The following is a 17,504-nucleotide window of genomic DNA, read 5'->3' as shown; positions in this document are numbered from 1 at the left end:
CACTGTCCCAGGGATGCTCTTTTTGGACCTTCTGGCTCCTTCTCATCCTTCGGCTCCCTCTTTGGTAGGAGCTTCGCATGACCCTATCTTGAGTTGGGCCTTCGGGAGCCCCCTAGAGCCTGTTGTGCCGCCCTTCCCTCCTCCCCCCTCCCCCCAACCTACAGGGAACAATGGCAACCCTGGCCACCACCTTCCCAGCACTGACCACTGTCAGTGCAGGTCAGGGCATTTGCTGACCACAGGCCCCTGCAGCTGACTGTGAGCCTAGGGAGGGCCGGGATGCCTCTGTCTTGCTCACCTTGTCGTCCGCCAAGCCTGTTGCCGTATCTGCCAGAGTCTCACAGCAAACACTGGCCGCCAGAAGCGGCTACATGATTTGCAGGGCTCAGCGCATGTTGAAAAAGCAGGGCCCATGTTCAGAAACTGAAGAATTTCAGGAGAGCGATAGCAAAGCATTAAACCCAGTGCAAGGCCCCTCTCAGCCTGGGGCCCTGGATGAAGGCCCAGGCCACGTGCCCACAAGGCCGGCCCTCTTGCAGATAAATGTGGGAAAGAGCTGGAACCTGCATACAACAGCACAGGGCCTCGGGGTTTCACTGAGTGACCTGTGAACCGCATTAACCCCCCGCTGAAGGCGTGCTTCTGCTAGGGGACCAGGCAGGGGCCTCACTGCTCCCTGACCCCCGGCATACACCTGTCCCTTAAAGGCAAGGGCCATGGCCGCAGTGCCCCGCGGCTGGAGCCCAGGCTGGGCCGGACAAAGCTAGCCTGGAATCCAGCTCCTGTGGCTTGGGGTGAGATGCTGGTGCCTCACCCCAGGAAGCCTCGATTTCCTCATCTGTCCCACGGGTTCAGAGCTTGCTGAGGGGGACACGCAGGTGAAGCGCTCTGCGTGGTGTCCCACGCGTAGGGAAGAGCTCTGCCCGCGTCTGTGGTCCCGTTGCGGCACCGAGGGAGGAGCGCGTGGGTCCACCGCTCTGGGCCGTGGTGGGACCCCCCCCCCCCCCCCCCCCCCCCCGCCCCCCTCTCCCGGCCCAGGCACAGCAGGTGCTGCCTCCGTGCACACAGCCGGCTCCGCGGGGGCAGGACCCCCAGCTCAAAGGTCACTGCTCGCCTGCCCGTGGGCACCTGGCCCCCTCCCCACACCTCCGTTTCCGCATCCTCAGCCCGGGGCTAACGCAGCCCCATCACTCATTTCTGGAGCCGGGAGTGAGGACCACATGACGGGGGGGGGGGGGGGGGGGGGGGGGGGGGGGGGGGCGGGTGGAGCCGCTCACTCTTTACGACTATTTTTAGGAGCAGATGAGGGCAAGGGGCATTTCTATCCAGTCCCGCTTCCCCCAGGGTTAATGGGTTCAGGTTGGTTTTCCGAATCCTGAAAAGAAGTTTTAGTCTGTGCAATTAGCTTTCATTTCGCAGTAACCTGCGCCCAGCCCCGGGTCAGGCGTGGGAGGGCCGTGAATAGGAGCAAAACGGGGAAGTGGCGCCAGAGGGGTTCCCAGCCCGGCCCGGGAGCCGGACCCCGGGGGCAACAGTGGCTGGGGGGTGGGCGGGCCGGGGGGCCGTGCCGCGTGCGCTCCACGCATCGGAGCTGTGGGCTCGTGTGAGGTCCTGCCCGCAGGTGCGCGCGGGGACAGACGTGGCTCACGCGTGCTCACGGATGAGACGCGATGGCAAATCGTGACACGTCCAAGGAGATCGGGAGGGTTCCCCTGAAAGGACTCGCAAGGAGGGCTCCCCGAGACGGGGGCCCGGGGAGGTGCCTTTGGGGCGTGACACGCGGGCATGAGCTGGGGGCTCCCCAGCTGGGCTGAGGGACCAGCATGTGCAGAGACCCCGGCGGGAAAGGGGAGGGCGGGGCCGGGGGGCGGCGGTGGCCCCGGGATCAGGCCCGGAGGCTCGGGGCAGTTTGGACCTTATCCAGAGGCCCCAGAAGCCCCTGCAGGGCGCTGGGAGCAGAGGCAGCGGAGGAAGCCTGAAGCTCAGCGCGGTAGAGGGGGCGGAGGGGGGGCAGGAGGAGACCTCTCAGGGGTTTCCCGGTGGGCCGGGCAAGGATGGGGGAGGCCTGGGCCTCGCACGGAGGAAAGGGGGCGTTGTTAGTAAGACTCTGATCTATGCTCAAGTGAAAAAAAAAAAAAAAAAGGTTTCCCAAACTCTGAAAAAAAAAAGTCACCATTCAAATTTGCGTGTGTGCAGTACAATGTCTGAGCTCAGGGACCTGGTCAGGAGGTCCCTCTGCAGAGCGACCCTGCGGGAGAGGCTCTGAGAGGGGCAGCTGCAGGGGTGGGCTGGGAGAGGGCTCAGGGGGCCCTTGGAGCCAAGAGCCCTGGAGGCAGACCAGGTTTTGGGGGGACGGTGATTGGGTGTTTAGGGAGTCGAGCTGAGGTGTCTGGGGACTCCCACTGTGCCCGAGGAGTGGAGGCCCGAGGGGCAGGTCCGGGCCAGAGTCTGGCCTGGGGGCTGACTTCTCCCCGGGTCTCCAGGGAGGCCTGGGGCCCTGGCCGGGACTCCCCCTGCTCGGGGGGTGAGCTGCCCCAGGAGAGCCCGAGGCATCGATCAGGAAGGACGCCTCTGGGCTTCACGAGGCTCAAGGCCGGGAAATGCGGGCATCCACGTGAGCGGGAGGGGCCACGGCCAAGACCCTCAGAGGCGATGTGGCCGATCTGCGTGGTGTGGCCAGCGTGACTGAGGAGCTGAGATTTTGAACGATGAATACACTTGAAATTTAGCAGAGTTCCGGATTTACAGGAAAGTTGGGGAGATGGGACAGAGTCCTCCCGAACCCCATCCTCAATTTCCCGGCTATCAACCTCTCACGCTGCCCAGCACATTCGTCACCACTGCTGACGAACTGATGTCGCACCATCGTTATTTACTGACAGTCATGCTTGATTCAGATTTCCTAGGTTTTTACCCAAGGTCCCTCTTTTGAGAAACTAGATCTTTTAAATTTGAAAGCGGAAATTCAACTCAGTTACTGGGAAACTTACGTTTTGGAACCACATGGGTAAGTGCATGTCTGTTTCAACCATAGATTCAAACCTAAATACAGATTCAGCATGTCCTTCCTTCCTTCCTTCCTTCCTCCTTCCTCCCTCACTTCCTTCCTTCCTTCCTTCCTTCCTTCCTTCCTTCCTCCCTCCCTCCCTCCCTTCCTTCCTTCCTTCCTTCCTCACTTCCCTCCTTCCTTTCTTCCTTCCTTCCTCCCTTCCTTCCTTCCTTCCTTCCTTCCTTCCTTCCTCCTTCCTTCCTTCCTCCTTCCTTCCTTCCTTCCTTCCTTCCTTCCTTCCTTCCTTCCTTCCTCCTTCCTCCCTCACTTCCTTCCTTCCTCCCTCCCTTCCTTCCTCCCTCACTTCCTTCCTTCCTTCCTTCCTTCCTTCCTTCCTTCCTTCCTCCTTCCTCCCTCACGTCCTTCCTTCCTTCCTCCCTCCCTCCCTCCCTCCCTCCCTTCCGTCCTTCCTTCCTTCCTTCCTCCTTCCTCCCTCACTTCCCTCCTTCCTTCCTTCCTTCTTCCTTCCTTCCTTCCTCCTTCCTCCCTTACTTCCTTCCTTTCTTCCTTCCTTCCTTTCTCCCTTCCTTCCTTCCTTCCTTCCTTCCTTCCTCACTTCTCCCCTTCCTTCCTTCCTTCCTTCCTTCCTTCCTTCCTTCCTTCCTCCTTCCTCCCTCACTTCCTTCCTTCCTCCCTCCCTTCCTTCCTCCCTCACTTCCTTCCTTCCTTCCTTCCTTCCTTCCTTCCTTCCTTCCTCACTTCCTTCCTTCCTCCCTTCCCCCCCTTCCTTCCTTCTTTCTTTCTTTCTTTCTTTCTCTCTCTCTCTCTCTCTCTCTCTCTCTCTCTCTCTCTTCTCTCCCTCCCCTCCCTCCCTCCCTTCGTTTCTAGAGCGTGAGCTTGGGGAGGGGCAGAGGGAGAGAGAAAGAGAATCTCAAGCAAGCTCCACACTCAGCACAGAGCCTGACTCCGGGCTCGGTCCCACGATCCTGGGATCATGACCTGAGTCAAAATCAAGAGTTGGACCCCCCACTGACTGAGCCACCCAGGTGCCCCAAGATTAAGTGTCTCTGATGGAAATTTTCTGTCCGAAATGGGATGTACTTTAAGTGTAAAAATACACTGCAGACTTTGAAACTTACTGTGGAAAAAGAATGGGAACTATCTCCATAATTTTAAAATGTGGATTACATGCCAAAATCATAATACTTCAGATATATTGGGTTAAAGAAAATAGAAAGATAACTAAACATTAATTGAAATATGTAATTACATAACTTCATTTCATTCATTTTACCTTTTAACAAGGTGGCTACTAGGCCGTTTAAAATTGCACGAGTGGCCAGCCTCCAGGGCCACTGACCAGCCCTGCCTTAAGAGGCAGGAGCCAGGGCACCTGGGTGGCTTAGTCGGTTAAGCTTCCGACTTCGGCTCAGGTCACGATCTCACGGTCCGTGGGTTCGAGCCCCGCATTGGGCTCTGTGCTGACAGCTCCGAGCCTGGAGCCTGCTTTGGATTCTGTGTCTCCTTCTCTCTCTGCCCCTCCCCTGCTCTCGCTCTCTCTCTGTCTTCCAAAAATAAGTAAACGTTAAGGGGCAGGAGCCTGCAAGGGACAGAGGAGCAAATTCAGGGAGCAGAGAACAGATGAGGGGAGCAGGGTGGGCTGAACCTGTCGCTGGTGGCCTCCGGAAGGGAGGGGGGAGGAGGAAGAAGGCAGGGTGAGTTCAGAAGGAGTCCCGTGGAGGCGGCAGGGGTGGAGTCAGTTTGGGGAACCGGTGGAGGGGGCCGGGGGGGCCTGACAAGGTGTGCCGAGGATTTCAGGGACTTGCCAGAGAATCGAACGAGAGAAGGCAGAGAACGTGTGGGTCACTGGAAGTGGACAGCATGGGTGAGATCTGGTGATATGGATCCCTCCCAACTGCTTGCGTCTGGTGGTGCTGGTGGGAGAGCAGATGTAAGGGCAGGCGTAAGAGCAGCCTGGGTGGAGACTGGAGGAGGTGGGTGTGATCCAGAGGCCGTGGCTCCGCGTCCAGCTCGCATCCATCTGAACACTCCACTCCACAGAGGAGGAACCTGGACCCGCTCGCGACCTGCCCTTAGACGCCACATGCTGGCGGCTTCCACCATGGAAACGGATGCTCTCCCGGTTCTGGAAACTGGAAGTCCCAGACCAAGGTGTAGGTGGGGTTGGTTCGTTTGCAGCTTCTCTCCTGGGCTTCTCTCTGTGTTTTCACATGCCTTCCGAGTCTCCCCTTTTCATGAGAATGCCGGTCACGGTGGAGTCAGGACCCAGCCCAGTGACCTCAGTTTAACTCCATCACCTCTGAAAGGTCACAGTCAGAGGTAGTGGGTTGGGGTTAAGACTTCAAGTATGAATTTGGAGGGGGGGGCAGAACACGGTTCAACCCATAACACATACCCCAGCTCGCAGGATTGGGTCCTGCCTCTATTAATATATTCTCATTATTAAAAAATAATCCAGTGTAGGGAAACAACAGCCTCTCAACATCCTTGCCCCTTCCTGGAGGCAACTGTTGTTATTAGTTTGTGTATCTTTCCACAGCTTTTTAAATGAAGGAATATAAATAAATATGTGTTCTTGGGTTGGGGGGGGCAGGCTGTGTTTAAAATAAAATTTAAATCCTGTTACGGTGAAAAACCTGGCTAATGAAAATTATGTTTCAAAACAGACGGAGGCATTCTTTGTGCTAAATATGGTGTTCTTTGTCTCATTTGCAATGGAAACGTCCCTTGTTTAAAAAAAAATACATTATTAAGAGGCCTTACAATACAAACTACATTTTCCAATTCAATAGCGTACAAGGTCAGCCAAGCAAAGACAATGTAAACTAGCTTCAGAAGTGTCTTGCTCAATAATGAAATTTGTTCAGAGGGGCCGGCATTATAATCAGAGCCTCGTGTCGGCTGGCTGTGTGCAGCTGAAGTGTTAGCCTCTAAAATGAGCCCCTTCGGTGGCTGGGAACCTAGCCTATTAGAGGGTGTTGAGTGCAGTCCCAAATATCACATTTCCTGATTAACAAGGATATAATTTCTTGGAGTTAAAAAAAAAAAGAGGGAGGCACCCAGGTGGCTCAGTCGGTTAAGCATGTGACTCTTGATTTTGGCTCAGGTCATGATCTCATGGTTGTGAGTTCAAGCCCCCCCGCATCAGGCTCTGTGCTGACAGTGTGGAGCCTGCTTGGGATTTAACTCTCTGCCTCTCTCTGCCCCTCTTCTGCTCACTCGCTCTCTCGCTCTCAAAATAAATAAATAAACTTAAAAAAAAAAAAAAGACTAAAAATAAGGAGGCCGTTAACATCCTTGGTCTTCTTGAATTGGCCTCTGAAAAAAGAACAGTCGCCTGTTACTGGTCCGGGGGGGGCTGACAGGGACACACTTGACCAGGAAGAGGGTCTTATTTTTTTTTAATTTTCTAAAAATGTTTATTTTGAGAGAGAGAGGGAGAGAGACAGAGAGAGAGAGAGAGAGAGAGCAGGGAAGGGGCAGAGAGAGAGGGAGACACGGAATCCGAAGCAGGCTCCGGGCTCTGAGCCATTAGCACAGAGCCTGACGCGGGGCTCGAACCCACGAACCGCGAGATCGTGACCTGAGCCGAAGTCGGACACTTACAGGAAAAGAGTCTTAAGGAGAACTTTTAGAAGAGCACGTGCAAACTGGCCACCTGACCTCTGTCCTGGTCTGGGCACCGGCCGAACAGGCACCCCCATCCCTGATAAACTTGGTCTCCCACTGAATAACAGCGTCTTTGACTGCAGACCCTAAGCCAGTGCTGCTTCTAGAACATTCTGCCGCCTCCGTCAGGCCAAAGCACCTTGTCCTTGGAGCTCCGCCCTTGGTGGTCACCTCCTGGTGGATGTCATGTTGCCTCGCTGAGGCCGTGGGCTCTGCCCTCACATCCCCCCGCCCCCCTTCCCTGGAGTCTTGTCTCCACCGTGTGTCCCTCTGGGTGTCCGTCCGGTCCCCACCTTGGGCCCGGAGCCCTCTCTCCCTCACTTCCTACACCAACTGCGCTGACGGGGATGCGGCTGTGACTGACGCCGGCTGGAAGTTGGTTTCTACTCCGCAGGCCCGGCTGCCTGCCTCACGCCTCGGTGTGACCGTCGCCCGTGTGTCCGGCCTAATGGACTCCGAGCGTGTCTGCATCTCCAACCGGGGCAGGGAGGTGGGAGGAGGGACAGGCGTGCCCGTCCTGGTAGTCACACACACCACGGAGCCGGTGGCCCGCCAGCTGCGAGGGAGGCTGGACGACGCTGGGCCAGCAGAAGGGACTCGGGAACGGTGGGAGAGGAGGGGAAGGGGTACTGGGGGGGGGCTCCCCGCCGACCACACCCATGCCCCCCCGCCCCGATTTCTCACTCTTGCCCACCGCCTGCCCTCCCTGAGCCACCAGCTCGGTGTTTGGTTTCATAAACATCATGCACCGACCCACCTTCCTTGCCCAGCAGCTGCTGGAGAGAAGCCCCCCGACGTGCAGGGGACCAAGCCGCTCCTAGACAGCTGCTTCCCTTCCCCTCGGCGTCCCTTTCAAACCTTCCTCATCTCCCAGAGCCGCTGGCCCGACTCTGGGGGTGACATCCCCGTCTCCGCATCCCACCTCCCTCAAGAAGAGTCCCCTCCCCCCGCCTTGCACCCCTCCCCCCAGCTCCTCCCCCCAAGCTCCGCCCCCTCTCCTTCTCCAGAACCTTCTGCGTCCTTTCAGAAGTACTGACCCTTCTCAGAAATACTCAGGCCTGCTCAGCTCTGTCACCCGCCCTGGCCTCACCCACCGCCTGGCCACACCAGAATGCTTCCATTTAATCTCCCAACAGGTATTCTGTGTGGGCCTACTATGCACCAGGCCTTTTGGCATCTGATAGTTTTAGCTTTTTCTTTTTGTTTTTAATTTTTTTTTTTTAATGTTTATTTATTTTTGAGAGAGACAGAGACAGAATGCGAGTGGGTTAGGGGCAGAGAGAGAGGGAGACACAGAATCCGAAGCAGGCTCCAGGCTCCGAGCTGTCAGCATGGAGCCCGACACGGGGCTCGAACTCACGAGCTGTGAGATCATGACCTGAGCCGAGGTCAGATGCTCAACCGACTGAGCCACCCAGGTGCCCCATAGTTTTAGCTTTTAAAGAAAGACGACATCTAGTTAAAAAACAACAACAGAAAACAAGCCTCGGTGACCATGCAGGCTGTCGGAGGGAGCCTGTTACGAGCTTGCTCTGCTGAGCCGAGTCTATCACCCCTGGGTGCCCCACTGGCCCTGGATGGAGCCCAAGCTCCTGGGCGGGGCTGGGGGCCTCTGCGACCTGTCCCCTTCCATCTGACTGCCTCCTACCACCGAGGTGAGCCAGGAATGACGACAGAGCGCCCTTCCTCGTGTCCTCTTGGCCAACTCCCACTTGTCCCCCCGGGACCTCACCAAAACTCCTGTGCTCAGGGAGCCCTTCTCTGAGTCTCCGAGGGGGGGCAGCCCATGCTCTTAGAGAGTCTACCACCTGCATTAGGATTTTGTGACTGCTGTCATTCACACATCCACATGACTGCTGTCATGTCACCCTTCTGCAGCCACCTCCACGGTCTCTGTGAAGGAGGGGCGGTGGCTACGTTCAGCAGACAGGTGCCTTCTGCGAGTGCTAACATAGCTAAGAACATCCTTGCTCTCGGATAACTTGAGCACCATATGGCCCATCCGGATTCTTGATCTCCTCCACCTCCGACCCGATCCATTTGGGCTACAGCTAGCCCCTAAGGCTAGTAAGGAATTTGGACAACGAGTTAGAAAAAGGTGACCCTCCGGGCAGGCACAGTCCCCACCAGGGCCCTTGGCTGGGCTTGTGGAACACAGATATCATTTCGGTCCGGTAGAGCGGACAACCCACCCGATAGTTCATGGTGGTCCAACCACCACAGTCTTCCCCAGAGTCTATCATCCTCCTGATAGCAGAGCACGCATCTGGGAGTCATCTCGTCACCCCGCATCGTGGGTTGAATTGTGCTCCCCGGAAAGAGACGTTCAAGTCCTAACTCCCAGTACCCGTGAATATGATCTTGGAAATCGGGTTTTTGCAGAGGTGGTCAAGTTAAGATGATGACCTACTGGATGAGGGGGGGCCCTAGTCCAATAACCGGTGTTCTGAGAAGACGGAAACTGGGACACAGACCCAGAAGACGTAGGGAACCATGCCGTGTAAAGACGGGGATAGAGACTGGAATGAGGTGACCAAAAGCCGGGGAACACCCAGACCCACCAGAAACTGGAAGAGGCAAGGAAGGAATCTCTTTGGAGCCTTTGGAGGGAGCACGGCCCTGCCGATTCGTTGACTTTCCAGCCTCCAGAACTGGGAAAGAATACATGTCTGTTGTTTTAAGCCCCAGTTGGCGGTACCTTGGTCTGGCAGCCCCAGGACACTCTCACGGCATCCGCATCCGGTCCACTGACGAGTCCTAGTGTTCTGCCTCCGCATGTATTTAGAGATAGTTCTGCTCTGTCCATCTCCGCCAGTGCAGCCCAGCCTTCCCCGCTGCCTCCCAGAGACCCATTCTCCGTCCAGCAGCCGGACAGCCTTTTTGAGCCTCTAAATTTGCCATTGGACTTGACCACAACCTTGTCCAAGACCTTCTACCACCGCACGAGCTGGCCTGCCCTCCCTTCTGTCCTGTCTCCATCACCCTCTCCTCCTCCAGCTGTTCAGATTTCCCTCCCGTTCCCTAAACCGACCAAAGTGACTTCTGTCTCTGGGCCTCTGCACCTGCTGAGTCCCCAACTCTGGGTCCCTTCATCCTAGATCTTTCCATGGCCGGCTTCTTTTCATTTCATCTTTTTGGAGCGAGCTCCAAAGTGGCCTCCTCCCAGGTTCACGGGCAGCCCTGCCCCTGGTGGGTCACACCACCCCCTGGCTTCTCTTCTTGTCACAGAGACGTCACCATCAGTCATTTCCTCGTTTATTTCTTTCCTTATTGCCTGCTCCCCCCTCCCCGCCCCAAGCCCCGCACGGAACTAGAATGTGAGCCCGGTGAGGGCCACACCCGTTTTGTTTACTGTTGCGTCACCCCCTCCCCCAGGGTGTAGGACAGGTGTCTGGCACACAGTAGGCACCGCCTGAATGCCTGCTGAAGAACTGAAAACTTGAACAAAGAAATACACCATTGAGTTGAAGTTACATGAAGTTGCATGAAGGGAGAGAAGTGTGTCTTTGTACTGAAGCGGGATAAAAAAAAGAAAAGAACTTTCCGAGCAAATTAATCTACGTAAACAGGGTGAACCCTGTGTTTCGCCCTGTCAGTAATGAACTGCAGAAGCCCTGGCCTCAGGCTCCCGGGAGGATCGCTCTGGAGACGGATATGTAAATTCCAGGCGAATCTGTGTCCTTGGTGAAGCCCTTAGAGGGTTTGGGGGGGCTCAGGCCCCAGCCTGTCCTCCCTGGGCCCCCGTCAGCAATCATGAATGCTCTGGATAGGAACGGACTTAGCTCCTCACATATACCTGGGGGGCTCCAATGGGAAGTCAGGCGGTCCCTAAGCACCGTTAACAGCAGAACACAGTTTCTGAATTGTCCCTAAGCAGGTGCTTACCAGCCCTGAATGCTCGGAGTGGGGTTTGCCAGGAGAATGATGGTGCTGCACAGAGTTACCCTGTCTGAGATTTCAGTGGTTACTTTAAAGACTATCTATCCATCCATCTACCTATCTATCTCTCATCTATTTTGAGAGACAGCAAGCTGGGGAGGGACAGAGAGAGAGAGGGAGAGAGAGAATCCCAAGCAGGCTCCGTGCTCAGCACGGGGTCCGAAGCGGGACCTGAGCCGAAACCGAGAGCTGGACACCCAGGGGCCCCTCAGTGGCTCCTTTAAATGGATCCGTTGCAAAAGGCCGACGAAGACGCAAAAGCGTGGTAAGACCGGGGAGGAAAAAACAAGGCCGAAGGTCCGCCGTTGTAAGATGCCAGGCACCCCTGCTCACTGGCAAGTTGGTTTTCATCGCAGTCACTGGGGGCTGCTGGGAAGGAAGTTGGAGCCCAACAGATCTGGTTAAAGCTGACGGGCTAAACAGTAGACTTAAGTTTCCAACTATCTAGAAACCACACCCAACCACCAAAAACACATGTTAAAACAACTCTAATTGTATATTTCAAAGAACAAGCAATTTAGTTTCACTGCGGTCGCTGGTGATTCCAAGCTAAATACATCCGTGTCTTGCTCTCCGTTTTTAGGCATGTTTTTTCGGGAAGAGTGGGGTTGGGTGTGAGCTATTGTTTTTCTTCCCCTTCTCTGCATAATTTAGTATTAAGGCTGGGGGACGGCAGCCCAGATTTTGCAGTGCACACTGAGCTCTGGGGAGAGCTAACGATGGAGACCAGAGCATGCACACCATCCAGCTAACTGCTCAGAGAGCACGGTCTCAAAATGGACATTGGAGGCACCGGGTGGGTGCTTTGGTTGTAGGCAACAGAAGCCGCGCCTGACTCAGCAAACCGAGAGGGAACTCCTTAGAAGAGCGTGGGTGAGCACTGACCTCAGCGGTGCCCTGCACCCGGCTGGTGGGAACTATCCTACGGTGCCCCTAGGACACCCCGCGTGGGCAGGGTGCACCCAAGCTTCCGGTCACTTGCACGGAGATTCTAGGTCCCGGAGCCGGCACCCTATCTGCCCAGCCTGACACTCCTCCCCCAGCTGGAGGGGAGGCACCTTGACTGCCAAGTCCTCCAGGATGAGAGTCAACGGGGGAATTTTGCTGTGAGCAGAAGGAGGCGTTTGTCCGTTACATTCTGCGTCGGGCAAAGAGGACTTGAGAAGGGGGGTGGGCGGGGGATGCCTCAGGGCCAAGGAATCAACGCAGCGAATCTCCCCGGTGTTGGTGAGGACCGCACCTTCCCTGGTTCTCCCGTGTGGTGAGAAGTGGGTCCCTCAGCCCCTGGGCTGCCCATGCAGAGACTGTTTGCACCTCTGGTCTGCCAGGGAGCAGTGAGGCTCCCTGGGCTCACAGGGTCCGGCATCTCGCGCGCTCTGGATGGCTCCTGAACAACCACCAACCCACAGGCTCCGGTCTGTCCAGGCCTCTGCCCCTGAGAAGCCTCCTAACCCCGTGGCCTCCATTCACTTGGGGGTCCAATGACAATGACAGAGGCACCTGGGTGGTTAAGCATCTGACTTTGGCTCGGGTCGTGATCTCGAGGTTCGAGAGTTCGAGCCCCACATCGGGCTCTGTTGTCGGCGAGGAGCCCGCTTCAGATCCCCTGTCTCCCCCTCTCTCTGCCCCTCCCCCACTAGGGCGCGCATGCTCTCTCTCTCTCTTTCTCTCTCTCTCTCAAAAATAAATAAACATTGAAAAAATGGCAATGACAGCAATACCCGAATCACAAAGTGGCTGTGAAGAAATAACGTAATGTCCCCTAAAGTGCTTAATGAGAGCAGGTGCCCGGTGGATGTTAGCTGTTGCTGATACTGATACATCCGGAGCCATGGCCTGGCCTCAGTCACCCTACACGGACTCTAGTCCCCTGTCCTGTAGCCCCGTGTGCCCCTAAAGCTTCTCTAGGCCTGGGACCCGACACCAGGCCCCCACCCTGCAGCTGGGGCAGGCTGAGCAAACCCCAGCCTTCATGACTTCTCCAACCAGACTTTCCGGTGGGGGTCCTGGCAAACCTGGGGGACTGTGGCCCTGGGAGGCTGCAAACCCAGCCCAGATGGAATTGATCCTGAAGGAAATACACAAAGAGAAATCACCCATAATCACACCTCCCAGAGATAACCACTCACTCGCCTATCTTCGTCTAGTTCATTTTTAAAGAATAAGGATGCCCCCGTCCACCCCCACCAGTGAAAATAAACCTGAGAGCAAATGTATAGATACCGGGTTTCTGTTCTAACGTTTTATCAAAAATATCTTTCCGTACCGTTCAATGTGGTTTTCTGACATATGATTTTTTTGTGGGCGCGTAATTCCCTCCAAATTTATTCAAGTCTTTGCCTCGTGTTGGAATATTTAGGTTTTGGTCTCCCGGCCTCCCTTCCCTCCTTGGGTCCCTGGGTCCAGCTTGACCCCGTCCCACCTCTCAGCTGCAGACCGGTGACATGACTTCCAGATTCTCCACTTCCCAGAAACACCCGCTGCCGTCCCACCCACGGGTGGGTCCTTCGGATGCAACACAAGGTGTCATGGGCAGATTTGCAGCCCCCCCCAGATATGTTCGAACCCTAACCCCCAGTATCTTGGCATGTGACCTTATTTAGAGATAGGGTCATTACACACGTAAATAGTTAAGAGGAAGTCATACCGGAGGAGGGGTGCCCTACGCCAAGACGACTGGGCTCCTTCCAAGAAGGGGTGAAGAGGGACAGACACGCAGGAGGCAGCCACGTGACGGCGTGGGCAGACACTGGAGGGCTGCATCTAAAGTCAGGGGAGGCCACAGATTGCCAGCCAACACCAGAAGCCATGAGGGGCAAGACGGGATCCTGTCCTGCGGGTTTCAGAGGGAGCGTGGCCCTGCTCCCACCGGGATTTCAGATTTCCAGAAGCCCGAGGCAGTGACTTCCCGTTGTTTTGAGTCACCCAGTCGGCAGTACTTTGTACGGCAGCCGTGGGACGCGACGCAGACTTCCCAAATCCTCTGCCTGAAACACACCGCATCAGACCACCCACCACGGTGGGCCCTTCGGCTACCTGGTCGGGCAGAGGCCAAGCCCCCTCGCACCTGTGGAGGCAGGAAGCTGGGCTTCTGACCCCCTCCCCGTCCTCTGTGCCCCCGGCCAACCGTTTCTGACCCTTCCTCTCTGGCCGTGCTGCTGTTGTCCCCGGAGGCCTCGCAGCTGTCCCCGAGACGCAGTGTCCCTTGGTCTCTGGATGGGAACCCGCAGGGCAGCGTCCTGTCCCCGTCTAATGGTGTGAGTGACCCAGCAAGCGCCTGTTCTGTGCCTGGCGCTGTGCTGACTTTTCCACCCACAGAGTCTCCTGGCAGCAACCCCGTGGTGTAGACGTTATCTGGCAAAGGAGGAGACCGAGGCAAGAAGGAGGAGTAATTAGCGAACGGAGGCGCAGCCGCTGGGGTCTGAATGTGGGAAGCTGTTTCCAGGACCCAGTCTACACCGCAGTCCTCGCTGACGGACAGTTGGGGTCCTTCCCGCTCCAACAGCTTTCTGATCGGCACGTAATCGGGGATCTAGGAAGCTGTCCGGCCGGCTTGCCTGCAGTCTCTGTATGTGCTCCCCACGTGGGGCCACGCACGGAGACCAGGGCCCCGATGCCTCGGGCGAGTACGTCTCCCGGTGCCCAGACCTCACACGGGCTCGTGGAGGAAGGCAGCAGGGCAGGGAGGCCCCTGCCTGGGCTTGGAGCTGGACCCTCACTGGCGGGGCGTGGTTGGTTAAGGCATGAAGTTCCGTGGCCCACGAGTCTGGGCCCTGGGCTTCCCGCCGGATGACCCTGGGCGCGTGATCTTGCTTCTGTCTTCCGTGACATGTGCCCATCACACAGGGAGGTCACAAGAATGAGGCAAAGCGAGCGGTGTGCTTGGCACGGCCCCCTGAGCTATGCCCTTCTCCCCAAGGAAAGTCGGTCTTGCTCTCCCACACATACACTCAACATGTGGTCATTTATGGTAAGAACATCTGGCCATCTATCCGTCCCTCTGGGGAAAAATGCACGTTTAGCTTATAGCCTATGAATGTGCCCTTGCACATGTTCCAATGGAGTAGAAGCGAAAAGGCTGAGGAATTGGCAAGTTCCCTTTTAGGAAGCATGCGTGGACAAGTGGAAGGCTGCAAGAAACGGCAACATACACAGGAGACCGTTTGTTTTCTCTATGTAAAGAGCACTCACAAATCAACAAGAAGAAAAGATGTTTTCCAAAAGGTCAATATAAAAACGGGCAAAGGATATGACCGGACAGTAGTTCACAGGAAAATCAATTCAAGGGGTCCATGAAAATCCAAACAGACGGTCCTCTTTGCTCGTCATTAGAGGAATGCAAATCCAAACAAGCAAGCATCGCCACTGGCAAGATTTTTGAAGAATGATAATGACGAGGCCTGGCAAGGTTGGGAACTGGTGCTGTCCGAGGCCATCTGTGGGGAGCGCTAACTGGTGCAACCCATCTGGAAGGAAGGCTAGTGAAAGAAGTTAACACACACATTTTGCCACGGCAATTCCACCGTTAAGAACTTACACCCAGATGCACGGGTGAAGGGGAGGCTGGGGGAAGACCAGTGCGGCAAACAGAAGGGACGGCACGTGTGTGCGAGGAGACCGTGGTAGAAGGGACTTCCTTGTGACTGCGTCACGACGGTGGCTGGCGGCCACCGTCTTCTCCGAGGCGGAAGAAAGCTTGTCTGGGAAATGTGTGGGGACGAGGGGTTCCGATGGGGACTGACGAGCACCAGAAGGAGAGGAGAGAGCACAGAGTCGCAAGGAAGAGGGGTGAGTGGAGAACGCGCTGAGCTGGACAGAGGGTCTGGCTGCGACTGAGTCCCATGCACGCTTTCCTACAGCCTATATCGTGACAGGATATGAGCATTTTCAATCTCAGAATGCACCCCCCCCCCGGAAGTGGCTGACAGCCTCGATTAGATGAGGGGGCGAGAAATGAGGGCCGAGGAGCCAGAGTAATGACCGAGGGCTGGAGGCTGGGGAGGCTGGGTTTCCCACCCCTGCTTCTCCTCCGGGGAATGCTGTGCGTGTGCTGACGTGGGTCCCACGTGGAGCGTGGGCCTGTTGGACGTGTTCAGATAGCCCACTGCCCTTACCAGCATGACTACGAGGCTCGGGATTCGGGGAGCCTGCGGGGGGCCAAAACCACAGTCAAACGCATGTGTCCTTGTTGGTGGAGCTCCTTAGGCTCAGAGACTTTCAGGGCTGGAGGCAAATCCAGGCAGCTTCCTCACCGAAGCAGCCCCCCCCCCACATCATTCCGTTCGCTCTTGGATGCCTCCAGTGATGGGGAACTCACTAGCGGGTTCCTTCCCTGCCAAAACCCTTCAGTGGACCCTCCACTGCCCTCGAGGCGAAGTCCAACTCCTCCTCGAGGCCCTCTCTGATCGAGCCCCTGCCAACCTCCGGGCTCACCCACAGCCACCCCCCTGCCCCTCCGCTCCCCCCTCGCCAGCCCCGGGGGCCTCCTCTCTGGTCCCCCAGCACATCACTGTTTCCTTTCACACCTCGGTCTTGGCACATGCCGGTCCCTCTCTGTGGATGTTCCTCCTCCCATTAACGCCTCCTCTTTGGTCAGATTTCAGCTCGCATGGCACCACCCCACCCCGCCGCCTTCCTCCTAGGCTCCGTGCCCCTGGATGTCCTCTCTATGGTGCTCATCATTTTGTCATCAGTTTCTCTACTGAAGATTTCCTCGCCCGTTTGACTCAGGCTTCTACGAGGATGGGGGGCGGGGGGGGGGGCTGCCTGATTTGTTCTTGTCTTCAACGCCGCGTACCAGCAAGGGACACGAACCCAGCGAGGCCCCCAGTGCCCGGTCGCCGAGACGAGCCTCACTTGGGCGTCTCTGCTGGGCAGCTGCTTTCGTCAGCTTCACCCGACGGCAGCCCCGGGTGCGGCCAGTGCTCCCATTTCGCAGAGGAGGGGCCTGGGGACGGCGGCTGAGGCTGCGGGACTTTGGGAGGCAGCGCACAAGGACGGCTGAGCCCAGTTCACTCTCGGGGGGGGGGGGCGTGCCTCGTTTTGTCAGGGTTGCCGGTCCCATCGCAGCGGTCACGGTGTCCTCAAGGACATGCAGGCCATCCGAGTGGGAACCAGACGGACGTTGAGGGACTCGCTCAAGCTCGGGTTGAACCGGCGACTGGCGGAGAGCCGGGGCCTGCCTCTTTCCTCTGCAGGGCTGGAGAAGTTCGTGCAGGGTCTGGCTCTTTGCAGGGAGAGCACGGAGGGTTCACCAGGTTCTGGCCAAGCGCTGGCCTCAAATCCTCTCATGTAACCCTTCTAGCACCGCCTGAAGGCTAGGGCTATTCCCCACTGACTGATGGGGACATCGGGGACAGAATCGGCGCCAGAGCTAGGGTGGGGACCAGGTCCGTCCCAATTCCCAAGATGCCGCTCTCAAGCTCTCTGCAGCACACAAAACATGCGTTGGGTTCGGCCACGCCCGGCCGGGCTCCGGGCGCACAGGTGGGGGGGGGTGCCTGGGTGGGGACCGGTCCCGCACCCCCTCCCCCGTGCTGTCTCGGTACCCCCTGGACCACAGGCGGCCCCTCCAGCTGGGAGGTCTGACATTCGCTGGGATATGCTAGTCGCTGTGGCACCTTCCCCGCCCGCTCGTGTTCTGCAGCTCACTTACTGGGTCGTACAGTTCGTTTCCTGCATCAGGGTCTTTTGCAAACTGTCTGAATATCCCAGGAGGACAGGGGACTGGCTTTGCACGGAGGGTTCCTGAAAGCCACTTGGGCCTAAGCAACGACCACACCACACGTCTGGCCACACCTCATGGCCAGCCCCTGGTGCCAACTTCAGAATTTAGGTCTCAGCTCCATTGTCCTCAAGTTCAGTCCGATTTCAGGGTCCTCCTCTC

The sequence above is a fragment of the Panthera leo genome, chromosome A3 (assembly GCF_018350215.1).
Source record: "Panthera leo isolate Ple1 chromosome A3, P.leo_Ple1_pat1.1, whole genome shotgun sequence".
NCBI classification, from domain to species: domain Eukaryota; kingdom Metazoa; phylum Chordata; class Mammalia; order Carnivora; family Felidae; genus Panthera; species Panthera leo.
This window is presented reverse-complemented; position numbering follows the sequence as displayed.